Below are 23,583 nucleotides of genomic sequence, written 5' to 3' on the forward strand. Positions count from 1 at the left end.
CTGTCACAGCATTCGGAACAAAGTGCCAGAATTTGAAGCGCTGTGAGAAAGCACTGAAGCTCATATAATTGGGTGATTTTGATGATTAGAATGAAGAGAGTATATTTGAAAGCTGCTGTACAGAGTTGAGGGATATAAATGTCATAGTAGTTTCTATTTATAGAGTACCAGAGAAACCTGCGAGTGAAGCCTTTCTGGTGAATTTTCATTGTCTGCTGGGAAAGCTCAATAAAGGAAAAAGGTAGTAATTAGCTGCTGACTTCAGTATTATCATAGTTGAAAACAGTGATGTGTCGAAATTCAATGAGTTAATAAAAAACTTTGCCTTCAAAATAAACTTCATGCAACCCACTGGAGTAAATGCACAGTCAGCTACATGTATGATAATATTGTTACAAATTATGTATTTGAAAATGTTTATAAATTTTGCGTAGATTTAGGACTCTCTGACCACTCTGCATTATTGATTCAACTACCAAAAATTATCGAGATTTCATGTAACAAAAGCCATACAAAAAGAAATTCCACTGAAAAAAATTCAGTTAATTTAGAAATAAGTTGAGAGAGATTGAATGGCCACACAGCAGCATTATTTCGAGTAATAGTAACTTTAACAAATTTTTAAGTAGCTTTCTTGAAATGTTTAATGACACTTTTCAACTTGTAACCACATGTTACAAAATGACTATTAAACTTGACTATTTAACTCAGGATATAAAAATTTCTAGTGCCAGGAAGAGGAAGCTCCACAATGAACTGAAATATAATAAAAATAGATGTTTTACTGAGTATGCTTGTTATTATAATGCTATATTTAAAAAAAGCTGTGAAGGCAGCCAAGCAACTGACAAACAATAAGTTCATAGTACAACATAAAAGTACAAGACAAAAGCAGTGTATTCTGTTGTCAAATCAGAGTTAGGTGTTAGAGTTAGTAGTAATGAAATATATACGATTTATGTAGATGATAGCATTATTGTAAACCCAACTCAAATATTAGTGTGTTTAAATGAAATCTTCATAAATGTGGAAAAGTCAGATGTTGATGTAGCAGAGTATCAGAGTAAAGTAAATCTCCGTGGGCTCTGGCAAGAAGCTGAGTGTGTTGTGGATTTTTAAAAAAGTCTTAATAAAGGACGTGGAAAATGTTATCAGTAAAAAATAAAACCCTGCTGAGTGGGATGGGATACCCTCTAAAGTGATTAAAACAGTGTGTTACATAACAGTACCTCCCCCTAGCTAAAATGTTTAACCAATCTCTTGAACAGGAATCTTTCCTATTGTCCTGTATTGTGCCGAAGTCAGACCTCTGTTCAAGAAAGGGTCAAGGGGATACATGGGAACTACAGCCCTGTTTCTGTTCTTCCAGTCCTGTCAAAAGTGGTCGAGAAAGTAGCTGCAATCCATATCAAAAATTTTATTGTAAAAGTATTAACATAAGTAAGCAATTTGGATTTCAACCAGCAAAAAACACTCTGGATGCAGTGAATAACATTATTGAAAAGATATGCCAATCATTGGATCAGATGTGTAAAGTTGCAGGTATTTTCTGTGATCTCACAAAGCATTTGACTCCATGATCCATAACTTGCTTATTTACAAGTTAGACAAATACAGGACTACGGACAATGCTCTAAATTGGCTCATATCATACTTGCACAACAGAAAACAAAGATAACTACCACTTCAAATGCAGTGAATAATTGATTTTAATGGAGTACAGTATCACAAGGTGTGCCTCAAGCTCCATTTTGGCACCAATCCTGTTCCTATTCTACGTAAATAACTTGCCCATAAATATAAATGGGTCGACAGAAGCGTCCGATCCCACGCGTCGGCTTTGACCCGTGACGTAAGGGTGTTGTCGTGTGTGACGTCATGACGGCGCAGAGTTTGGTTTGAGTGTAGCTGTCTCCAGTTCTGTTTTATCTTATTTTATTTACTTTTCTGATCTGTTCGTTCTATCTCGTGAGATTTTTTTAAATTTAAAAACGCTTATTACTTATTTTAATTATCTGTTTCCTCCAATTTCTGTTTTAGTTTATTATATTTATCTTTCTGATCTGTTCGTTCTATCCCATGAGATTTTTTAAAAAAAAGACAAAAAACACTAATCAGCTACTGAAGCATCTTTATCTTCTATGGGTTGCAGGGGTTACGACCCCTGGGGAGGTCGGTGGATATTCATGCATGGCTGTCTTCACTTACACGTTGTAGCTACGCAAGGCGTCTAAATTTGTTTATATTTAGTTTGCCCCCCACCCAAAACACCCCATCTCCCGCGCTTGTCCCGTTAGTGTCATTAGGCTTCTTGTGGGAAGTGTGTGTGTTTGTTATTGTTTCCGCCATATTTGTGACGTCATGGGTCAAAGCAGACGGGCGGGATCGGGCGCTTCCGTATTTCCATATAAATTCTCCATCAGTTCTGTTGCAGACCATAATTCTGTTTTAATTGGAGATGATGATGTAGGAAAAAAATCCAAGCTCCATCGTAAGCATGAAAACTGGTTCCAGTTAAATGTGTTGAAACAGAACTTTGCAAAAACCCATACAGTATATTTCAAAACCAAATGTTCCAAATGTGTGGAACTTAAAATACAACATAACAGTTGACTTATGGAAAAAGTTGACACCGTCAAATTCCTAGGACTAAGTGTGGACAAGAACTTAAGCTGACTTCCTATCTAATAAGATATGCCGGTTTGCATTTGCAATGCAAATACTAACAAATTCCACTGATTTCAGTACATGAAAAATTGCTTTTCATAGTTATTTTGAATATGTTATTAGATATGGTATAATTTTCTGGAGAAGTTCAAGTAGTGTATCTTGAATACTGAAACTTCTAAAAAAAATTGTCAGATACGTGTGTACTGCACAGCAGAGTCTTGTCAGCCGTTATTTCTGAAACTACAAATCCTAACTGTTCCCTTCATACACATGTATGAATCAAGAAATGAGAAATGGAGGTGGCGTATTTGTTGCAGTAGACATGAAACTCAAGTCCACTTAGATAGAATCCCCCCCCCCCTACCCTCCCCCCCCTCCCCCCCTCTCCCCCTCCCCCCCTCCCAGGCTCAATCTCAGGGGTGAGCAAGTTGTTATAATATTGTCCTACTTTCAACCATCAGATTCAGCTCCTGATGTAGCCAAAAAACTTGAGAGAAAACCTCAGTTTACTTGTACATGTGAGCTATTATTGTAAGTTATCTGTTTTGTGAAAAAATATCTATTTCTCTGGCTTCACGGAATTTATATTTCATCAGTTTGCAGTGAAGTATTGAAATGTCTACAACTTCCTGTTATAGCCCTGGTTTAAACAGTGCAATACAATGTTAGATAGCTGTTTCTCTGGTGATGTTAGTCAGTGTATCACAAGCATTGGGCTTAATTGATAGCATGTTTGTTATTTTATGAAGTTCTGTTACTTTCATCACCAGTGTACACAGAGAATGGGATTTGAAAGCTGTACTCCATAATTAATTGTATGTATTGAAGAATGCTATTTTATAAGTGAAATGAAGTGTCAGATATAACTGCTTGATTAACAGGTTTTAGAAGACTAAATTGTGCAGGAGAGAAAATCTGAAAGAGAGCAAAGTTCCTGACATTTATTTGAGCTATTGCTGCCTCCAGTCAAACAGCTCCCAGTGAATTATATGTAGAGCACAATGTGAATACGAAACTGCAGTACCTGTGCTATTCTGATTACGATGCAAAGTTCTTTTGGACATGCATACATGAAAGGAACAGGCACTGTGGCAACCACAGTCGTTACAAAACACATCAAATGAATTAGCAATTGCAAATAATGACTAGCATCAGCTGCAGAATGGAATGACGATAATGAAAATTTGTTCCTGACTGGGACTTGAACCCGGGTATCCCGCTTATTGCGAGCAGTTGCCTTACCATTTGGCTATCTGTGCATGACTCAGGCCAGACCCAAACTTCCATAGGCCGTCAACCATACATCTAGAACAGTATATGAGTGACTGCCTATAGCTGTTTACAGGGCAGTCATCTTCTGTTCACCATTGTCATACCTCTCTGGTACTTGAGTTGATAGTTACCGGTCAACTGTAAGACAGCAAATCTGGTTTGCACTATTCACACATTCCTTGAAGGCAGTTTGTAAATGAGAATTGTCCTTTGACGCCAAAATACTGGCTTCAATTTCCACTAGCCATTGTGTGACATCCATTTCACTGTCCCCATACATCTACACCCAAACTCTACAAGCTACTTTGAAGTGCATGGCAGAGGGTACTTCCCATTATTCAAGTTATAAGGGCTTATTTCATTTTCATTCACATATGAAGTGTGAGAAGAATGATTGTTTAAATGCCTCTGTGTACACTGTAATCTCATTTTGTTCTCACAGTTCCTTTGGGAGTGATGCATAGGGAGTTCCTGATATTCCTAGAGTCACCATTTAAACGACACTGTATACAATACACTTGTGTGCCCGCTCCTAGAATAGTGGACTAGTGTGTTGGACCTGTACCAGATAGTACTAACAAGGGATATTGAATGGGTATAAGAAGGGGAAAAGCAAATGGTCAAAGGTCTGTGTGATCCATGATAGACTGTCACGGATATGTTTAAAAATCTGAATTGGTAAGCACAGGCTATCCCATGAAAGCCTACTTTCAGAGTTTCTAGAATCAAGTTTAAATGATGTATCTACGAATCCACTATAATCCTTTACACATCACATCCATAATGACTGCGAAGAAAAGATTAGACTGATTACAGTGTGCACAGAGGCGTTCAAGTCATCATTCTTCCCACGCTCCATATGTGAATGGAATGGGTGAAAAGCCTTAATAAAAGGGTACAGTGGGACATACCCTCTGCCATGCACTTCCTAGTCTCTCTGGCATTGACATGGGCCAAACAAACCAGTGACTATTTGTGCTGTCCTTCTCTGTATACCTTCAATACCCCATGTTAGTCTTAATTGGTATGGGTCCCACACTCTTGAGCAATATTCTAAGATGGGTCGCACAGGTGGTGGGAAAGCAATCTCCTTTGTAAACTGATTGCATTTCCCTCGTATTTGACCAATGAACTAAGTCAGAAGTCTGCTTTACCTATGACTGAGACTATGTGATAGCTCCATTTCACATCCCTACAAAGTGTTGCATTGTTGTGGTCTTCAGTCTGAAGACTAGTGTGATTCAGCTCTCCACGCTACTCTGCCCTGTGAAAGCTTCTTCATCTCCAAGTAACTAATGCAGCTTATGTCCTTCTCAATCTACATACTGTATTTGTCTTGTTCTCCCTCTATGATTTTTAACCTCCGCACTTCCCTCCATTACTAAATTGGTGATCCCTTGATGTCTCAGAATGTGTTCAACCAACTGATCCCTTCTTCTTGTCAGGTTGTGCCACGAATTTCTTTTCTCCTCAATTCTATTCAGTACCTCCTAAGTACAATTCATTCATCATAAGAATAATATAATTCGTTCATCATAAGAGTAAACCTCATGTAAACAAACACACATGTGATGATTGGTAAGCAGCTGTAGCTCTCGTACACTGGTGTTGTACTGCTCTTGGAAGGAGGTCTAAGTTATGTATTAGATATCTTATTACTATCTCACTGTAAATGAAACTTTAAGACATTCTGATGTATTAACAATCATCAACATTTTAGTTAATCACACTGTAGCTAGGTAATTGTTATTTCAAAAATCGTGTACACTCAGTCTCTGTAAGCACTACTTGTGCTCCGATTGTCTCGCTGTTCACACATACCGTGGAAATAGATGACACTGCTTCCTCATTCATAGTGAAATGTGCGCAGAACACTGTTAATGGCTAGAAGTAAGTTGTTCTTAATGTTTTTCATAAAATTAGAGAGAAAAATCTGCTCAAATAGTTTTCGAGAAACACTATGACTAAATATATGGGTGGTGTTACAATTGTATGGGTGGCGTATGAGATTGGTAATCTTGTGTGCTGGTGGGCTGTGGTTCGAAACCCATTGTGGTCTCTAATTTTTTTTTTTTAATACCTAAAGTAACCACCATTTTTTCAAGAAAAATGCACATCTTTTAGTTTTTAATTGCATATCACACACAGAATTCTGATTTTCAATGCAAATACACATTCTCAGTTATTGATATTTTATAACTGATTGTTGAAGGGAAATACGGAAGCGTCCGATCCCACCCGTCTGCTTTGACCCATGACGTCACAAATATGGCGGAAACAAAAACAAACACACACACTTCCCACAAGAAGCCTAATGACACTAACGGGACAAGCACGGGAAATGGGGTGTTTTGGGTGGGGGGCAAACTAAATATAAACAAATTTAGACGCCTTGCGTAGCTACAATGTGTAAGTGAAGACAGCCATGCATGAATACCCACCCACCTCCCCACGGGGCCGTAACCCCTGCAACCCATAGAAGATCAAGATGCTTCAGTAGCTGATTAGTGTTTGTTGTCTTAAAAAAAATATAATATCACGGGATAGAACGAACAGATCAGAAAGATAAATATAATAAACTAAAACAGAAATTGGAGGAAACAGATAATTAAAATAAGTAATAAGTGTTTTTAAATTTAAAAAAAAATCTCACAAGATAGAAAGAACAGATCAGAAAAGTAAATAAAATAAGATAAAACAGAACTGGAGACAGCCACACTCAAACCAAACTCCGCGCCGTCATGACGTCACACACGACAACACCCTTACGTCACGGGTCAAAGCCGACGCGTGGGATCGGACGCTTCTGTCGACCCTGTTGAAGTTCAGAAAACATTACATAATTAAATTTTTTGGAGAGAAGTGAAAAATCAAATACTCCTTGTTTGAATATGTCCATTGTTTTGTAGGACAGATATGCTTTCACACGAGACAGAGTGGTAAGTATCATAGAAGTATGGAAACAATAATATTCACAGTGTTGATCACACTGTACAAATGCTGCATTTTTATGATTGTAACCTTAACACTGCAATCTGAACCCAATAGAATTGATCTGGAGCCAAGTTAGGGGATTTGTCATGAGAAAGTAAGACATTTAAGCTGCCAAACATACTGGAATTAATGCATGGAGATTTGACACATCACTACCAAATGAAGACGAAATTCAGAACAGTGCATCGTAAAAGAGGAGGGAAATGTGGATTTTTTTTTGGTGGCTTGGGATTCTGTTGCTGTTCGCTTTGTTATGTAGCAGTACTGAAATGTATTTCTTGGAGTCCCATATGGAAGGAGTCAGAGATTATAAGATGACTGAGTGTGATACCTTCATTGGCTTCAATATTTAACTACATGGTGAAATCCCAGCAGGGCACTTTTACGCTGCACATAGCTCATGCAGAAAAATTTCCCTTGTTCAAGTCAAGAATTTTCATCACTCTTGTTTTTAATTACAATAATATGATATCTAAGATCCAGAGCATGTTATGTTTTCCATCAGATCACCTAAGAAGCATATCGCCTGAGTTTTACCATTATTTCCTTCTTTCTAAAGATTATATGACATGCAAAGCTTTATTGTTCTCTGCTCGTCTCTTTTTATTCTTTACAGCCAGTTGTTCACATTACAGCATGTTAGTTGGACCAGGTGGCTGCCCAGTGCTGTCCAAGTTAAATGCACTGGTAATGCTGTTGTCCTGTATTACAACTGATCCTCATTATTGTACTTGACTGCACACAAAACAGCTAAGCTTCCGCTCTACGTGAAACAAAACCCAATGAGGTTTCAGCAAATGCAGAAGAATGCATAGTGTAATATTTACTTGAGGTTTATTCTTATGATGAACAGAGTATAGTTATGTGATCTACCCATCTAATTTTCATCATTCTTCTGTAGCACCACATTTCATTACCTTCTACTCTCTTCTTGTCTAAACTGTTTATCATCCTTGATTCCCTTTCACACATCGCTACACTCCATACAAATACTTTCAGAAAAAGACTTCCTGATGCTTCAATCTATACTGGAGGTTAACAAATTTCTCTTCGTCAGAAAGTCAGACAGTGGAAACTCCATGAATTCTGACCCGAGATGCTGTAGTGGGCAGTTGTGTATACATGAGGTGTACTTCCTTGTGTTTTGGAATCGTTTGTGTTTCTCTTTTACTGATGAAGGCAGTGGCCAAAAGCTATATGTCTTTCAGTTGTGCCTGTCTGCAACTTGATATGTCTCATTTACAGTATGTAGCACTCTGTCTCTTCTTCAGAAAAGCTTTTTTTGTCTTTGCCAGTCTTAATTTTACATCCTCTCTTCTTCAGCCACCATCAGATATTTTAATTCCCAAATATCAAAACTCATCTACTACTTTCAGTGGCTTATTTCCTAATTTGATTCCCTCAGCATCGCCTGATTTATTTTTACTAAATTCCATTATCCTCATTGTGCTTTTGTTGATGTTCATCTTATATCGTCTTTTCAAGGCACTGTCCATTCCTTCAGTTGCTCTTCCAAGTCCTTTGATATCTCTGACAGAATTACAATGTCATCAGGAAACTTCAAAGTTTTTATTTCTTCTCCCTGTACTTTAAATCATACCTCCAATTTTTTTCCCCCTTTACTGTTTGCTCACTGTAAAGCTTAACATCAGGAACAGGCTACAACCTTGTTTCACTTCCTTCTCTTTCATGCCCCTTGACTCTTATAACTGCCATCTGGTTTCTGTACAACGTGTAAGTAGCCTTTCGCTCCTGGTATTTTACCCCCCGCTACCCTCAGAATTTCGAAGAAAGTGTTCCAGTTAACATCGTTAAAAGCTTTGTCTAAATCTACAAATGCTATAAATGTAGGTTTGCCTTTCAATAACATATCTTCTATGAGAAGTCGGAGTCAGTACTGCATCTTGTGTTCCCAAATTTTTGTGGAACCTAAGCTGATCTTCCCCGAGGTCGGCTTCTACCAGTTTTTCCATTTGTCTGTAAAGAATTTGTGTTAGTACTTATTATTTGTGTCAGTGCTGCACCTGCTTTCTTTGGAATTAGATTTATTACATTCTTCGTGAAGACTTGAGGGTATTTCACCTGTGTCATACATCTTGCTCACCGGGTGGAAGAGTCACGTCATGAGTGGCTCTCCCTAGGCCATCAGTAGTTCTGGTGGAGTGGTGTCTACTCCTAGGGCCTTGTTTTGACTTAGGTCATTCGGTGCTCTGTCAAATTCTTCAACCAGTATTTATCTCCTATCTTATCTTCATCTACATCCTCTTCCACATATATAATATTGCCTTCAAGTACATCACCCTCGTATAGACCCTCTGTATACTACTTCTGCCTTTCACCTTTACCTTCTTTGCATAGGACTGGTTTTCCATCCAAGCCCTTGATATTAGGCAGTATCTACCTTTCCTATTGTGATATATGCTTGTAAATCCTTACATTTGTCCTCTAGCCATTCCTGCTTAGCCATTTTGCACTTCCTGTCAATCTCATTTTTTGGGTATTTGTATGCCCTTTCTCCTGCTTCATTTAATGCATTTTTATACTTTCTCCTTTCATCAATTAAATTCAGTATCTCTGTGTTACCCACAGATTTCTACTAGCCCTCACCTTTTTACCTACTTGATCCTCTGCATCCTTCACTGTTTTCTCCCTCAAAGCTATTCATTCATCTTCTACTGTATTCCTTTCCTCTGTTCTTGTCAACTGTTGCCTAACACTCCCTCAAACTAATGGCAACCTCTGGTTATTTCAACTTATTCAGGTCTCATCTCCTTAATTTCTTATCTTTTTGCAATTTCTTATGTTTTAATCCACTGTTTGTAACCAATAAATTGTGGTCAGTCCATATCTGTCCCTGGAAAAATCTTACAATTTAAAATCTGGTTCTGAAATCTCTAGTCTTACCATTATTTAATCAATCTGAAACCTTCCAGTGACTCCAGGTATTTTCCACATATACAGCCTTCTTTCATGATTATGAAACCGAGTGTTAGCGATAATTAAATTATGGTCTGTGCAAAATCCTACCAGGCAACGTTGTCTTTAATTCCTTTGCCCCAGTCCTTATTCACCTACTATTTTTCCTTCTCTTCCTTTTCCTACAAACAATTTCCAGTCCCACATGACTATTCAATTTTCATCTTCCTTAACTGTCTGAATAATTTCTTTTATCTCATTATACTTTTCTTCAATCTCTTCATCTGTGCAGCTGGTTGGCATATAAATTTTTGCTTCTGTGGTAGACATGAGCTTAGTTTCTGTCTTGGCTATGGCACTGTGTTCACTTTCTTATCTGTGTGCCTCCACTTTTTAAATATTCTAATCTACCTGCCCACTTAAGGGATGTGACATTCCATACTCTGATCCTTAGAATACCAGGTTTGTTTCTCCTGATAACGATGTCATCCTGAGTAGTCCCCACCTGGAGATCCAAATAGGGACTATTTACCTCCAGTATATTCTACCCATGAGCATACCATCATCGTTATTGAACCATACAGTAGAGCTGCATGCCCTCAGGAAAAATTATGACTTTAAGTTTCCTCTTGCTTTCAGCCATTTGCAGTACCAGCACAGAAAGGCCATTTTGGTTGATGTTACAAGGCCAGATCAGTCAAATCATTCAGACTGTTGTCCCTGCAACTACTGAAAAGGCTGCTGCCCCTCTTCAGGAACCACACGTTTGTCGTGCCTCTCAACAGATAGCTATCTGTTGTGGTTGCACCTGTTATGGTACGGCTATCTGTATCACTGAAGCACTCGAGGCTCCCCATCAGCAGAGCAAGGTCCATGTTTTAGAGGGTGGGGTACAAAGTATTACACCCAGCTCTTTGTGTAAGTAATCTGTCGTTACTTTAGAAATATGCTATTCGAAACTCCCTCACTACCTCTCCACCAATGACAGGCTTCTTGCTTGTTGCCAAGACTGCTTACCGTCCCTGCCTTGATTCACTGTGAAGTGCTTGGCAAAGGCTACATCCCATTGTACCAGTTATTACAATTTTTTCCTGTTCCATTCTTGTATGGAATGCGGGAAAAATGATTGTCTGGATGCCTCTGTGCTTGCTGGAATTACTCTAATTTTGTATTCACTATCCCCATGGGAGCAATACATAGGGGGTTATAGTATAGCACGAGAGTCGCCATTTAAAGCCAGTTCTTGAAGTTGTCTATCTTCAAGATACACCACAGCCACAATGGCATCCATTTTTGGACCCTTGAAACTTTATTGCACAATGTTAATTCACTACAGTATTGTAATCATGGAATCGTGTGTTGTTAATGTGAATGCCGTTGATCCGAATTATAAACTCATTATAAGAGCTGAAACACTGGAGTATTTAAAGGGAGCAACAGGCTATTAACTGTGTTGTCAGTTTCTCACTACAGGCTCTTGTGTAAGAGAGTGAGTTTCTTGCGCCATGTCTTATGAGCTAACGAATATGCTTGTCTCACTTCATTTGGTTTTCTGTCGCAGTCCCCCTCCTCCTGAATGCTTATTTTCACTCAGTGGATGGTGTTGTAAAGTGTCGACAGCCTGACCCCACTAGCGACATACTGACTCGTTTCCTGGTTCCACCTCTCCCTCTGGGATGACTGGATTTTGAATGTGGTAACATTAATGAGTTTCAGTAAAAATTTGTGATATCCTACCCCTTACTATTCAGTCCTGTAACAGTGTTTTGTTTGCCTTCTGACTTAAGTAAAAATACTCATGACCATCTCCCCTTTTCTTGGGTATCCTGATATTAGCCCAGCCAGTTTACCCTTCTATTTCGTGTTTATGTGAAGACTGTGCCTGGTATAGTCCCATGTACAATTTGAATTAGAAGGAACAACACCAGTGTGTGATATTTGAGAGAAAATGAATGCATGGGGGATATATTTTTGGTCGGTGATTAACAGGCTGAAGACATTACACAAATAAAACTGTCAGTGCCCACAAAAATAGTAAGGCAGAATGTAAATAGTACAGGAGCAAATGAGACCACTCACCAAATAGCAGAAGCATTGAGTCTTTGAGAGGCGCACTCACAAAAGAGAAGAAAACTTTGCCTGCTTTCAAAAGAAGTAATTTCACATGCTGGAGAGCACGTGTATGTGTGCCCCCCCCCCCCCCCCCACACATACACACACACACACACACACACACACATTGTCCTGGCTGCTGTTATGCTACAGATGTGCATGTGTTAGTGTTTGTGGGGGCCAGAGCTCATTAAAACATTTCCTGTGAAAGCTAGCGAAGTTTTCATTCTCTTTTGTGTGTGGTGTTAATGATGCACTTATTTTGTTGCTTGATTTTTATATATTCAAAGGCAGGCACTAATTTTGTATTATCAGGAAATAGGGGAGAGAGTACCATGGATATGATAACTTGAATTCGAGTGGAATCATTAAAACAATGGCATTTTTCATTCCAGCAGGATCTTGTCATAAAATTTCAGTCACCAACTTTCTCCTTCAATTGCAAAAATATTCTGTTTGCATTCACCTACATGGGGAGAAACGATCGTCCTGGTAAAATAAGAGAAATCATCATGGTAAACTAAGAGAAATCGGAGCTCCCACAGAAAGATTTAAGTGCTCATTTTTCTTGAAAACCATTTGAGAGTAGAACAGTAGAGAAATAGCGTGAAGATGGTTTGATGAACCCTCTGCCAGGCAATTAATTGTGAATTGCAGAATAATCTTGTAGACACAGATATTTTATTTTGCACAAAATCAATGGAAAAAACATTTTACAGTGTGAAGAAAGGAAGGAGCCTAAAAGTGTTTGCATTTGTGAACTTGCAAATGCAGAATTTAGCATAGCTTATGCTGCAGGTATTACCTTTCCTTGTCTCATTGCTATTCGGTGTAGTTACGTTATTACATTTGTATGAATTTTGGTATCATGTAACTGCTGCACACTAATAAATTGTCATATTTTGCATTGAATTTCAAAAAGAAAAGAAATATTACAAATCTGAACAATTTCAGCGGAGTACGTCAATGACTTACCAACATTTTAAGTGTGGAAATGTATAAAACTCATTACTAGTTGTAAACAAACTGCAACTTTGGGTCGTCTCCCTTTTAGCGCATTCTGTTAAATAAGAGTTCCATTATTATCCTTCGGATATAAGTACTGAGAACTATATATGAGTTTAACAGTAATAATAATGTAATAGATGAGACCCACACAGGGGCTCTCACCCTTTTTGTGAGTATTGGATTGGCAAGCATGGGGCTCCAGCCCTTGCCGTACTACTTCCTTTTCTGTGCTGCTTGTCTGTCCTTCTACCATACTTCCCATTGTGCTTCCTTTCTATCTTACATTCTACCTCCACTTTACAGTTTGAGGTGTTCTTTTTTGTCTCTTTTCCTTCCATGTCTGTTCCCGAAGCATGGCTAATGCACGAGATGCATAAAGGGTGCCTTAATGCATAATTCTCTCCACTGGGGTTGAAGGGTAGGAATCGCATGTACCCTCTGGTAAAAGCCAGGCCCCGGGAGGGGTGATCACCTGAACCGCGGTACCTTCCCAATTTCCAACTGATTACTCTGTCTGAAGTTTGGAAGTGGTGCCCTGAGGTGCGAACAGTCACTAAAATGGGTTAGTACCCTTGTGTGTGGAACTCCCATCAGGAAGGAGCATGCTGTTGGAGACACTGGCAATCGTGGGTGATTAAATCACAGTGATTACACTGAGCCAATCTGCTCGACCTCAGTCTCAAAAATGGACATGGAAAGAAATCAAGGAAATGTCAAATCTTCCAGCTGCAATGTGCTGCTTATTAAATGCGAACCGAGGCAAATTGTGCATTTCAGGGCTAAGAATTGTTGAAAGCTACACTACTCCTCAGGTACGCTGTACGTGTAGTGGCCCATCGCTTACTGAATCACAAATTTGCTTACCACATGGCCCCTTGACAGATTGACTAAGGAAGAAAGGAAAGGTTACTTCTCTGACTAAGAGCATAAAGGCAGTACATCAAGTTATTAAGAGGGTTGGTAATGAATTAGTGCCTACTTATACTCCATTCCTTACAGCTACTAATGCAATGTTTCTGTCAAAGATCAAAGAGGGGTATGAGGTGATTGTTGTGAGACGCTATGGTGTCAGTGTTTCAATTAAATTTGTATGTCCTGTAAAAAGCAACCAAATGTGGAAACTGTGACAGAGATGCATTTGAGGCAGATTGCATACCTGCTTCCACCTACTGGGTAACTGAACCAGATGATGCTCCTTTATCCTGCTAACAGCCTGTGTTCCATGATCAGTGGGATGTACAGGAGACCCATGTAGGGAAAAGATCTCAACTACTGCTGTTTTGAAACACTACCATGTTACGCACATTATGGAGCCCTGAAGGAAATAGGGTCCAGGGCTGGAAAGAAATCCAATGTTCCTTCAATGTGTCTGCTGGGGTTCCTCATCCAAGAAGTGGAAGTGGCCCTGCAGCTATCGAGGATGCGGGGTGCAGTAGTCAGCAACTCGTTGCTCATGTCAGTACCAATAACACCTGTCACTTTAGTTCTCAAGACATCCCCTGTTCCTTCACTTGGCTACCAGAAGTGCTGCAGTGGATGGGGACACTTTGCTTTGAAGCCAAATGTAGTATCAACCAAAGGCTTCATTAGTTCTATGACGATCACAACTGCAGATTTCTGGATCTATGTTACAGGATAGAAAGTTTTATGGCTCCCTTTGATAGGTTAGGGGTGCCCTACACAAAGGAACAGCTTAGATAGCAGAGTACTTACGGAGTGGACATCAGGATTTTTTAGGCAAAGGTGGCAGTTTGAGGTCCTCTGATGAACACTCACCAGTCGATAACCCTCATAGTGAAAGTTTGATAATTATTTCTTTGGGACCATCTACTCACAACTGAATGAAACACAGTTTTTGCGCCTTGCACGTTTCACTGTTATTATTTTCAGTGGCTTGGAAAATGTGCATAATTTTGTTTATGCTGTTTGAGGTTTTGCTTTCCTGTCATGTAGTAATAATTTAAAGTTGTTCTTGCAGATTTCATGGATGATTATCTGTATGTGTTCTTTTTCCTTTGTTAAAGTTGTGCTTCATCTGCTTGCTTCCATTTAAAATTTTGTTTTCACAGCACTAGGAATTGAACACATCAAAACAAGTACTCAGTTATACTTCATAAAAAAGCAAGAATGTGCAAGTACTCATTATAACCTAAACATATAGCATAAGACATCCCAAACATACAACATACGACATCCCGAACATAAAGCAAATAGTATAAACAAAGTTAGACATTTTCCAGATCACTGAAAATGCCTTGCAAATAGTAAATATGTAAAAATAGTATGACACAAAAATTGTTTCAATCACTTGTGAAAAGATGGTCCCAAAGTAATAATTGTCAAAATACTGTAAAATTATTGGTAGTCGTAACAAAGCTCCTGAACTTAGTGCCCTCCAGGAAAGTTGTCACATTCAAATTATTCTTGGAACTGGGGACTTAATGAAATCTGAAATAGAGGGCTTCCAAATATCTATCAAGGCATGTAACGTATATCGGAAAAACAAATCAGACTCCACAGGAGCGGAAATGTTCATCACTGTCAACAAAAATATTGTGTCTATCGAGGTTGAAATTGTGTCATCTGTGAAGTTATTAGACATCGGTAACAAGCCTAGATGAACTCGGTTATCATATATTTTGAGAGACCACCTGATTCTGCCATAACAGTTGTAGAATTGTGCATTTTCAACTTTTCGCAGCATAATGAATGGTCCATTAAATTTTGGGCATGCGACCACGCAAATAAAATTTCTTCCACTGATATTTCGGTTGCGTACGTCCGGCCATTTTCAGAGTAAGTCACGCAGCCGAAATATCAGTGGAAGAAATTTGATTTGCGCAGCTGCATGCCCAAAATTTAATGGACAGTTGTAGACTTATTCAAAGTACACTTATTCAGTAGTGCGGAAATACCCAGTTTGTGCAGTATTAGTTGGAGGCGACTAAGCTACCGAGTATAAACTGGGATGATGCCTATGAATTCAATGTTGCTGATACTGACACTCTTGAGTAATATTTTTGAACACATTACCCGAGAACTGCCTTGAACTACTAGCTAGACAACCAACATACAATGGAAATATTTTATACTTTGTCCGCAGCTCGTGGTCTCGCTGTAGCGTTTCGCTTCCCGAGCACGGGGTCCCGGGTTCGGTCAGGGATTTTCACGTGCCTCCATATGTCTGGGTGTTGTGTCATCTTCATCATCATCATTTATCCCTATTGTAATCGGAGGAAGGCAATGGCAAACCACCTCCGCTAGGACCTTGCCTAGTACAGCGGTGCGAGTCTCCCACCTCCTCCCCTACGCTCTGTCAAGGAGTATGGGACTTCATCATTATTTTATACCTTGAAGCTACAAATAGGCCTGGCAATATTGGCAGTGTAAGTATAGAGACAGGTATTAGTGATTATGATGTCATTATAGCAACAGTTGTTGAAGTTAATAAATCCATCAAGAAGGCTAGGAGAGCATTTATGCTAGAGCAAGCAGATAGGCAGTTGTTAGCCTCCTACTTAGACAGTGAATGGGCTTCATTTAGTTCAAATATGAGAGACTTGTTATGGATGAAGTTCAAACTGATTTTAAATCGCACGCTGGAGATGTATGTTCCGAGCAAGTGGCTTAAGGATGGAAAAAATCCACTGTGGTTTAATAATAGAATATGGAAAATGCAGAGTTTGCTGCACTCTCAGTTCGTGTCAGTAAGAAGACCAGTGCGCAAAGCACACAACTTACACCGTCATATCTTAGCGAAAGATCTTGCCGAGAACCTGAGAAAATTCTGTCTCTCATAAAATCACAAACTGGTCGAAGGTTTCTAACTGGTCGCTTGTTGACAAACCTGGGGTGGCAATAGAAGACAGCAAAAGGAAACCTGAAGTTTTAAATTTAAGAAAGCATTCATGCAGAAGGATTATTACGGACACACAACACCGTGATTCCAGTACAACATTAATTCAAGGATAATCAATATTTCCAGAGTGTCTGTAATTACAAATATCAACCCACAACACCCTCCCCACCCTGGTCAACTTCTAGAGGAATGACCAGTTGAACGGGACATGAGATTATGGATCCTTCTGAAGTTCGCAAGGTTACAGTTCGTATTTTACCATCTCTTCCTTCATGAAGATCTTCTATCTGCACCTTCCTCCACATGTGTCATGGACGAACATCCTCTTGTAGAAGAACGACATCACCCAACTGGAGTCTTCCTGAATCTGGCCTTCGTTGATGAGTTTCATGGAAGTTTTTGAGCAGGATCAGATACTCTTTCTTCCATCTGTTCCAGAAGTGTTCTACCATCTTCTGCAGCTGTTGAAATACCTTGGACAAGTCCTTTCTAACTGGTGATTCTGGGCCAGTAGGTAGTGTTGTGAGTCGATCACTTACGAGGAAATGTGTGGACGTCAGTGGCTCAGATTCCTCTCCCCCTTGCGTAATTGGTCTAGAGTTTAGTGCTGCTTATGGCTTGCTGGGCGAGGTACTTATGCGTCTTGCTTGCCATGAGAGCCTGCTAGAGCTCCTTCAGCTCTAAGTGCATGGCATGGAAGGTAGTAGCATTATCAGTGCAAATTGTGCTGGGCGCTCCTCGTCTTCCGACAAACCTTTGTAGGGCTTGAAGAAATCTGTCAGTTGACATATCTGAGCATAGTTCCAGGTGTATGGCTCGTGTTGTTGCGCATGTGAATAGAGCAATATACGCTTTCCTTGTAATATGTCCTTGTCTGACATATAATGGACCAGCAAAGTCAATACCTGTTACTGTAAATGGTTTCAGTGGTGAAACTCGTTCAGCTGGTAATGGAGCCTCAGTTTGTTGAACAATGTGAGCTTTCACCATCTTACAAGGTAGGCAACGGTGTAGAACATGTTTAATTGCCTGTCGAGCTCTAAGGATCCAGAATTCTGTTCTCAGTTCAGATAACAGTATGTTTACTCCAAGGTGTTGCAAACGAATGTGAGTCTGCTGGATCAGTAAACGTGTGAAATGATGATGTCCTTCAAGAAGAATCGGGTGGCATTGATCTCTGGGTAATTCTGCAAACTGCAGCCATCCACCGAGACGAATAAGACCATTATCCAAGAATGGGTTGTAGCGAGCCATCTGAGAATTACATGGTAGAGGCATGTTGTTGTATAGTGCATGCAGTTCGAGCGCAAAATGTTGCTGTTGAACAGCTTGAATCCAGTAAGTGCTGTTTAAAGCGAAGTACCCATTCTGTAACTCTTAACAGCTTGAAGTAGCTACTGTACCGTGTAGCTGTTAAAATAGGAATCATTGTTTGTACCATGAAGGCTTGGTCTGTTAATTTCTTCTTTCCTGGCAAGGAGTGCTCTTCTGTCTGTAAAATTTGAGACCACTGTGTTCTGTTCTTTGTTAACCAAGCAGGTCCATGGAACCATACAGAAGCATGGTGAAGTTTATCTGCTGTGGTACCTCGGGAGGTTAGATCAGCTTGATTTTCGTCACCAGGGCAGTGCCTCCACTGTGACGGATTTGTTAAGTCGTCATATTACCGTAACACGGTTTGGCACAAAGGTTTTCCATCAATTAGGGTCATGTTGTATCCATCCTAAGTCTACAGTTGAGTCAGTCCACAATGTTGCACGACTTGCATTATAGCTCGTGGCCCAACAGAAATAATGAAGTAGTCTTGATCCAAGAAGTGTTGCTAGAAGTTCCAGCTGTGGAAGAGTTATTTTTTTGATGGGAGCTAGTCGGTTTTTACTCCAAACTAAATGGACTGATACCATATTTATTGTGGTGCACCATATGTAAAGGTCTGCTCCGTAGGCCTTTTCTGATGCGCCACAAAAGACATGGATTTCTGGCTCAGTGTTTTCAGATACACCATCCCATCGGGGCATTTTTGTGTGTGAACGTGATTGCAATGTTGATACCCACATTCGCCAGCATTTGCTAAGATCAAGGGGTAAAAGCTCATCCCATTCAATTCCTCTTGACAAAATTTCTAGAAAAATTATTTCTGCAGTGAGGGATACAGGCAACAACAAACCCAATGGGTCATAGAATCTAGCAGTGTTTAGTAGTACTTCTTGCTTAGTGGCAGGACGATTTATAACATTGTCGGTAACATTGTTGTGAACAACATTGAGCGTATCTGTAGTGTTTATGACACCTTCTGATTGCCATATTCCAATCAGTTGGCTTGAATTTGTGGCCCACTTTGCCATTGGTAGACTGATCTGTCCCATGAGTGATGTAAGCTCATAATATAAGTTAAATACGGCATTGTCATCTTTAGCACCTGCTACAAAATCATCCACATACATATTATCTTCAACAAGTAAAGCAGCTTGCGGAAAATTCATTTTGTGCATTACAGCAAGTTCTTTCAGCATGGCTGCAAGAAGAAACGGACTGTTGTTAAGTCTGAAAGGTAGCGAGGTGAAGCGGTATGTAATCCTTTCTTCAGTTGTAATATAGTTTCCATGTTGATCTACAATTACTTTGTACCAAAAAAACCTCTTGAGATCTCTATCTTTCCTGTGAACAATTAACTGTAGAAATGCTTGTTTGATATCTGCAATTAAGGCTACTTGATGTAGGCGATATCTCAGTAATATTGAAAGATTGTCAGGAAGTAAATTAGGACCTATTTCTAAAGAGTCATTCAATGAACGTGCATTCTGGTCGTGCGACAAACCATCGAATACAATCCTCCATTTGATGACGCCTAACTTTTCTTTCTTTACTGCATGATGTGGCAGATAAATTGTGTCACACAATTTCTGCCCAGAAGGGGTGACTTCCACATGTTTCTTCTTGATATTTTCTATTATTTGCGCCTCATAAATTTGTTTCAGTTTCTTGTCCTTCGTAAATTTTTTCTCCAGTGAAGCAAATCTCTTCTCTGCTTGCTGAAGATTATTAGATAACATAACGTTGGGTTTTCTGGGGAAAGACACGACTCTTCTTGTGCCTTTGATGCAGTAGGACTTTGAGAAATCTTGCAATAACGCCAATTCCTTCTGATTCAGAGTTGTTGTTTCATCTTCTGTGATTCCCATTGTTTCTAAATTCCAGAAACGTCGTAAAATATCGTCTGTTGTTGTCGCTGTCTCTAAACTGATGTAGTTTGCCGTCACAAGGTTAGCTGTGGTGTTTGATTTGCTTCCACTAAGAATCCAACCTAGAATGGAAGGTACCAGAACAACTGATGACGTTAGTCAAATCGGAGGGGAATCTTTAACGTTTTTCCATTAGTAATCTGCTCTGATAAGAATCTCGATGGGAAGATCTTATGTACCATCCCTTAGGTCTGCAAAGTGAAGTCCCTGTGTGCATACAAGTTTTCTTAAATCGGAAGGCACAGTTGGGTGTGCGGAAAATGAGTATGCGCTTTCAGACGCAGTCATAGACGTCTTGGAATTAGTCCATATACCCTGTAGTGTGAATTCTACGACTCTACGATGCGTTGAAGTTGCAGACGGCATTTCAAAGGCGTTGGCGGATAGATCACGATGTTCCGTAGTTCTTAAACCTAGCTCATCAATCAGGAACTTGGAAATGAAGCTTGACTGACTACCGCTATCCAGAACGCTGCGAGTAAGTTTGCTTAATCCTACGGGTCCACTGACCCAAACTCGAGCTGTCTGAAGATAACTAAAACCTGCTGAACTTGCGTCGATTCTCCCTACAGATGTAGAGCTAATTTGCTGAGAAGATGAAGAAGAGGCAGCAATGTCAGTACAGATAGCTTTGTGATGACTTTTCTTGCACTTAGAACACGAGACCTTGCCCTTCTTACTGCAGTTTCTAGCATTATGACCTTGGTTTAGACATATAAAACAGCGATTATCTTGCTTTAGTTTATCGATACGTTGTTGGCTGTGAGTTACTATGTTGCAGTCTTGGGTCCAATGAGAGCGAGCTTTGCAAAATACGCAATACGGTTGTACCGGTACTTCTCTTTTAGGCTTAACGCGGATTTTTCGCTTGCTTTGAATTTATGTGAAGCGCTGCTGCAGTGGGCGTGAAGCTAGGAGATGACTGATATTCTGTACGAATCTTTTGTGCAGTGAGAGCACCACAAACCTCTTCTTCCAAAAATTTAAGTAGTTTCAGTACATCTCCTTCCGTTACTTCGGTTCTTCTAGCATGAATGACCCATTTCTGGCACATTTCAGCGGGAAATGAACGCAGAATTTTCGGAGTGAGAATTTTACCGTATGCTACGTCGTCTTCTCCTAAGGCACGCAGTGCTTGAATATGACAGTTACATTCCAGTAATGTACTGTTCAGCATTTCAGGTGTCGCTGACTGTACTGGCTTTAGCGCATCCAAATAATCGAGGTATAATGCGATTGCTATCTCCGTATCTATTCAATAAAATTTTCTTTGTTTCTTCGTATGTGTTAGCCGTTATAGGTATTCCATCTACTAGCAACTTCGGTTCGCCTGACAGATACCCTCGTAGGAAAACATGTTTGTTTACTGTAGAAAGGGTCTTTATCAATGGTCGATTCAAATTGTTCCCAGAAGCGGGACCACATCTCGACATCTCCACAAAATGACTCAAGCTTAATTGCTGGTAGCTTGACAGAGTGGAATAAAGTTGGTTGTGTGAGCACTGGTGGTGACGTGATATTCATCTGCGACGTTGTGGCCGAAAGCTTGTAATCAATTGCTTTTGTAGCCTTCTGTATAGCGTGTTTGACTTTGTCTATATATTCCTCACAGCTGAGCACGTCTGCATTGTATTCGTCGTCAGAGAGAAAATTATGAATAGCGTCGTCTAATGAAACGAGCTTCTCTAGGGTTTCTTGAAGACGTTCCCTGTAATGTTCAAAACCATCAAACGGGCTTTCTATGGTAAAAGCATCAACAGCCGCACAAAACCACGTAGCATTAGTCCTCTCCCTAGTTCGCTTTCTTTTGAAGTTTGCTAAGTGTATCTCTGATTTGTCCTGCATTATGTCTTACCAAAGATGGCTGTTGTAAGATTGTTTACGAGTGTGCTTGTGAATAGCTTAAACGTTTAACAAGCAGCGTACGCGCAAACGTAAGTGAACGAAAACCTTTTAATAAAACTAGCTACTCTGAGTGCAAGTTTCAGGTTTGCAATGCAAAGCCGCAAAAATTGTTTTGAAGCAACCAGTTGATGCGATCATATTATATTGGAATGGACTTAACTTGTGATGCGGTCCGACGTCGTCTCTTGTTTCCTATAGCGTGAAGTAAGCCGTTAATTGTTGAAATCACGCAGGAAATCGCAATTTCTTCGGCACCAAAATATTACGGACACACAACACCATGATTCCAATACAACATTAATTCAAGGATAATCAATATTTCCAGAGTGTCTATAATTACAAATATTAACCCGCAACAAGGATTATACAAACAACCTTACCATTGATTGACTGTCACACAGACTCCCACATGTAGGGCAAAGATATAGGCATCACTGGGACAGAGAAGCAACTGAAAGGGTTAGAAAAAAAGGTCAGCAGGTCCAGATGGAATCCAAATTTGGTTTCACAGAGAGTACCCTGTAGCATTACCCCTTTCTTAACTTACATTTATCATGAATCTCTTACCCAGCACAAACTCGAAAGTGATTGGAAAAAGGGCAGGTGACTCCTGTATGTAAGAAAGGTAAAAGAATGGATCCACATAATTACAGAAGAATATTGTTAACTTCGGTTTTCTGCAGAATTCTTGAACACATTCTAAGTTTGAATGTAATAAATTTCCTAGACAAAGTAGATTCTGTCCACAAATCAGCGTGTATTTAAGAAGCATTGCTCATGTAAAACTCAGGTGGACCTTTTCGTATGTGACATCCTACGAACTATGGATGAAGGGCTACAGGCAGATTCCATATTCATAGATTTCTGTAAAGTGTTGGGCGCGGTGCCCCACTACAGATGGTTGATGATAGTCCAAGGGTACGGAATTTGTGCCCAGATATGAGAGTGGCTCAAAGACTTCATAAGTAATGGAACCCAGTACATTGACCTCGATGGCAAGTGTTCATCAGGAGTGCACCAGGGAAGCGCAGTAGGACTACTACTCTTATTCAGTGTGTACATAAATGATCTGATGGACAGGGTGGGCAGCAATTTATGGCTGTTTGCTAATGGTGATGTGGTGTACATGAAGGTGTTGTTATTGATTGACTAGGAAGGGGATATAGGATGACTTACACTAAATTTCTTGTTGGTGCGATGAATGGCAGCTTGCTCTAAATCTAGAAAAATGTAAGTTCATATGGATGAATAGGAAAAACAATCCTTTAACATTCGAATACAGCAGTAGTAGTATGCTGCTTTACACAGTTACATTGATTAAATATCTAGGCTTAATGTTGCAAAGCGATATGAAATAGTGGGAGTATGTCAGATTAATAGTAGGAAAGGTGAATGGTCAGCTTCATTTTATTGAGAAAATTTTGGGGAAGTTCTATAAAGAAGGTGTATAGAACAGTAGTGTGACCCAGTCTTAAGTACTGCTAGACTGTTTGGAATCACCACCAGATTGGATTAAAGGGAGACATCAAGGTAGTTCAGAGGCATGCTGATTTATTTGTTAGCAGTAGATCTGATCAGCACGCAAGTGTTGTGGAGATTCTTCGT

General features: G+C 39.7%; 1 protein-coding gene across 1 annotated transcript in view; it reads left to right on the forward strand.

Moving 5' to 3' along the window:
• The window catches only part of LOC124594334 (succinate dehydrogenase cytochrome b560 subunit, mitochondrial-like), a 56,311-nt gene that overhangs the window by 943 nt on the left and 31,785 nt on the right, over positions 1 to 23,583 (forward strand). The window lies entirely within an intron of this gene.

Source organism: Schistocerca americana, chromosome 2, assembly GCF_021461395.2.
Source record: "Schistocerca americana isolate TAMUIC-IGC-003095 chromosome 2, iqSchAmer2.1, whole genome shotgun sequence".
Classification (NCBI taxonomy): domain Eukaryota; kingdom Metazoa; phylum Arthropoda; class Insecta; order Orthoptera; family Acrididae; genus Schistocerca; species Schistocerca americana.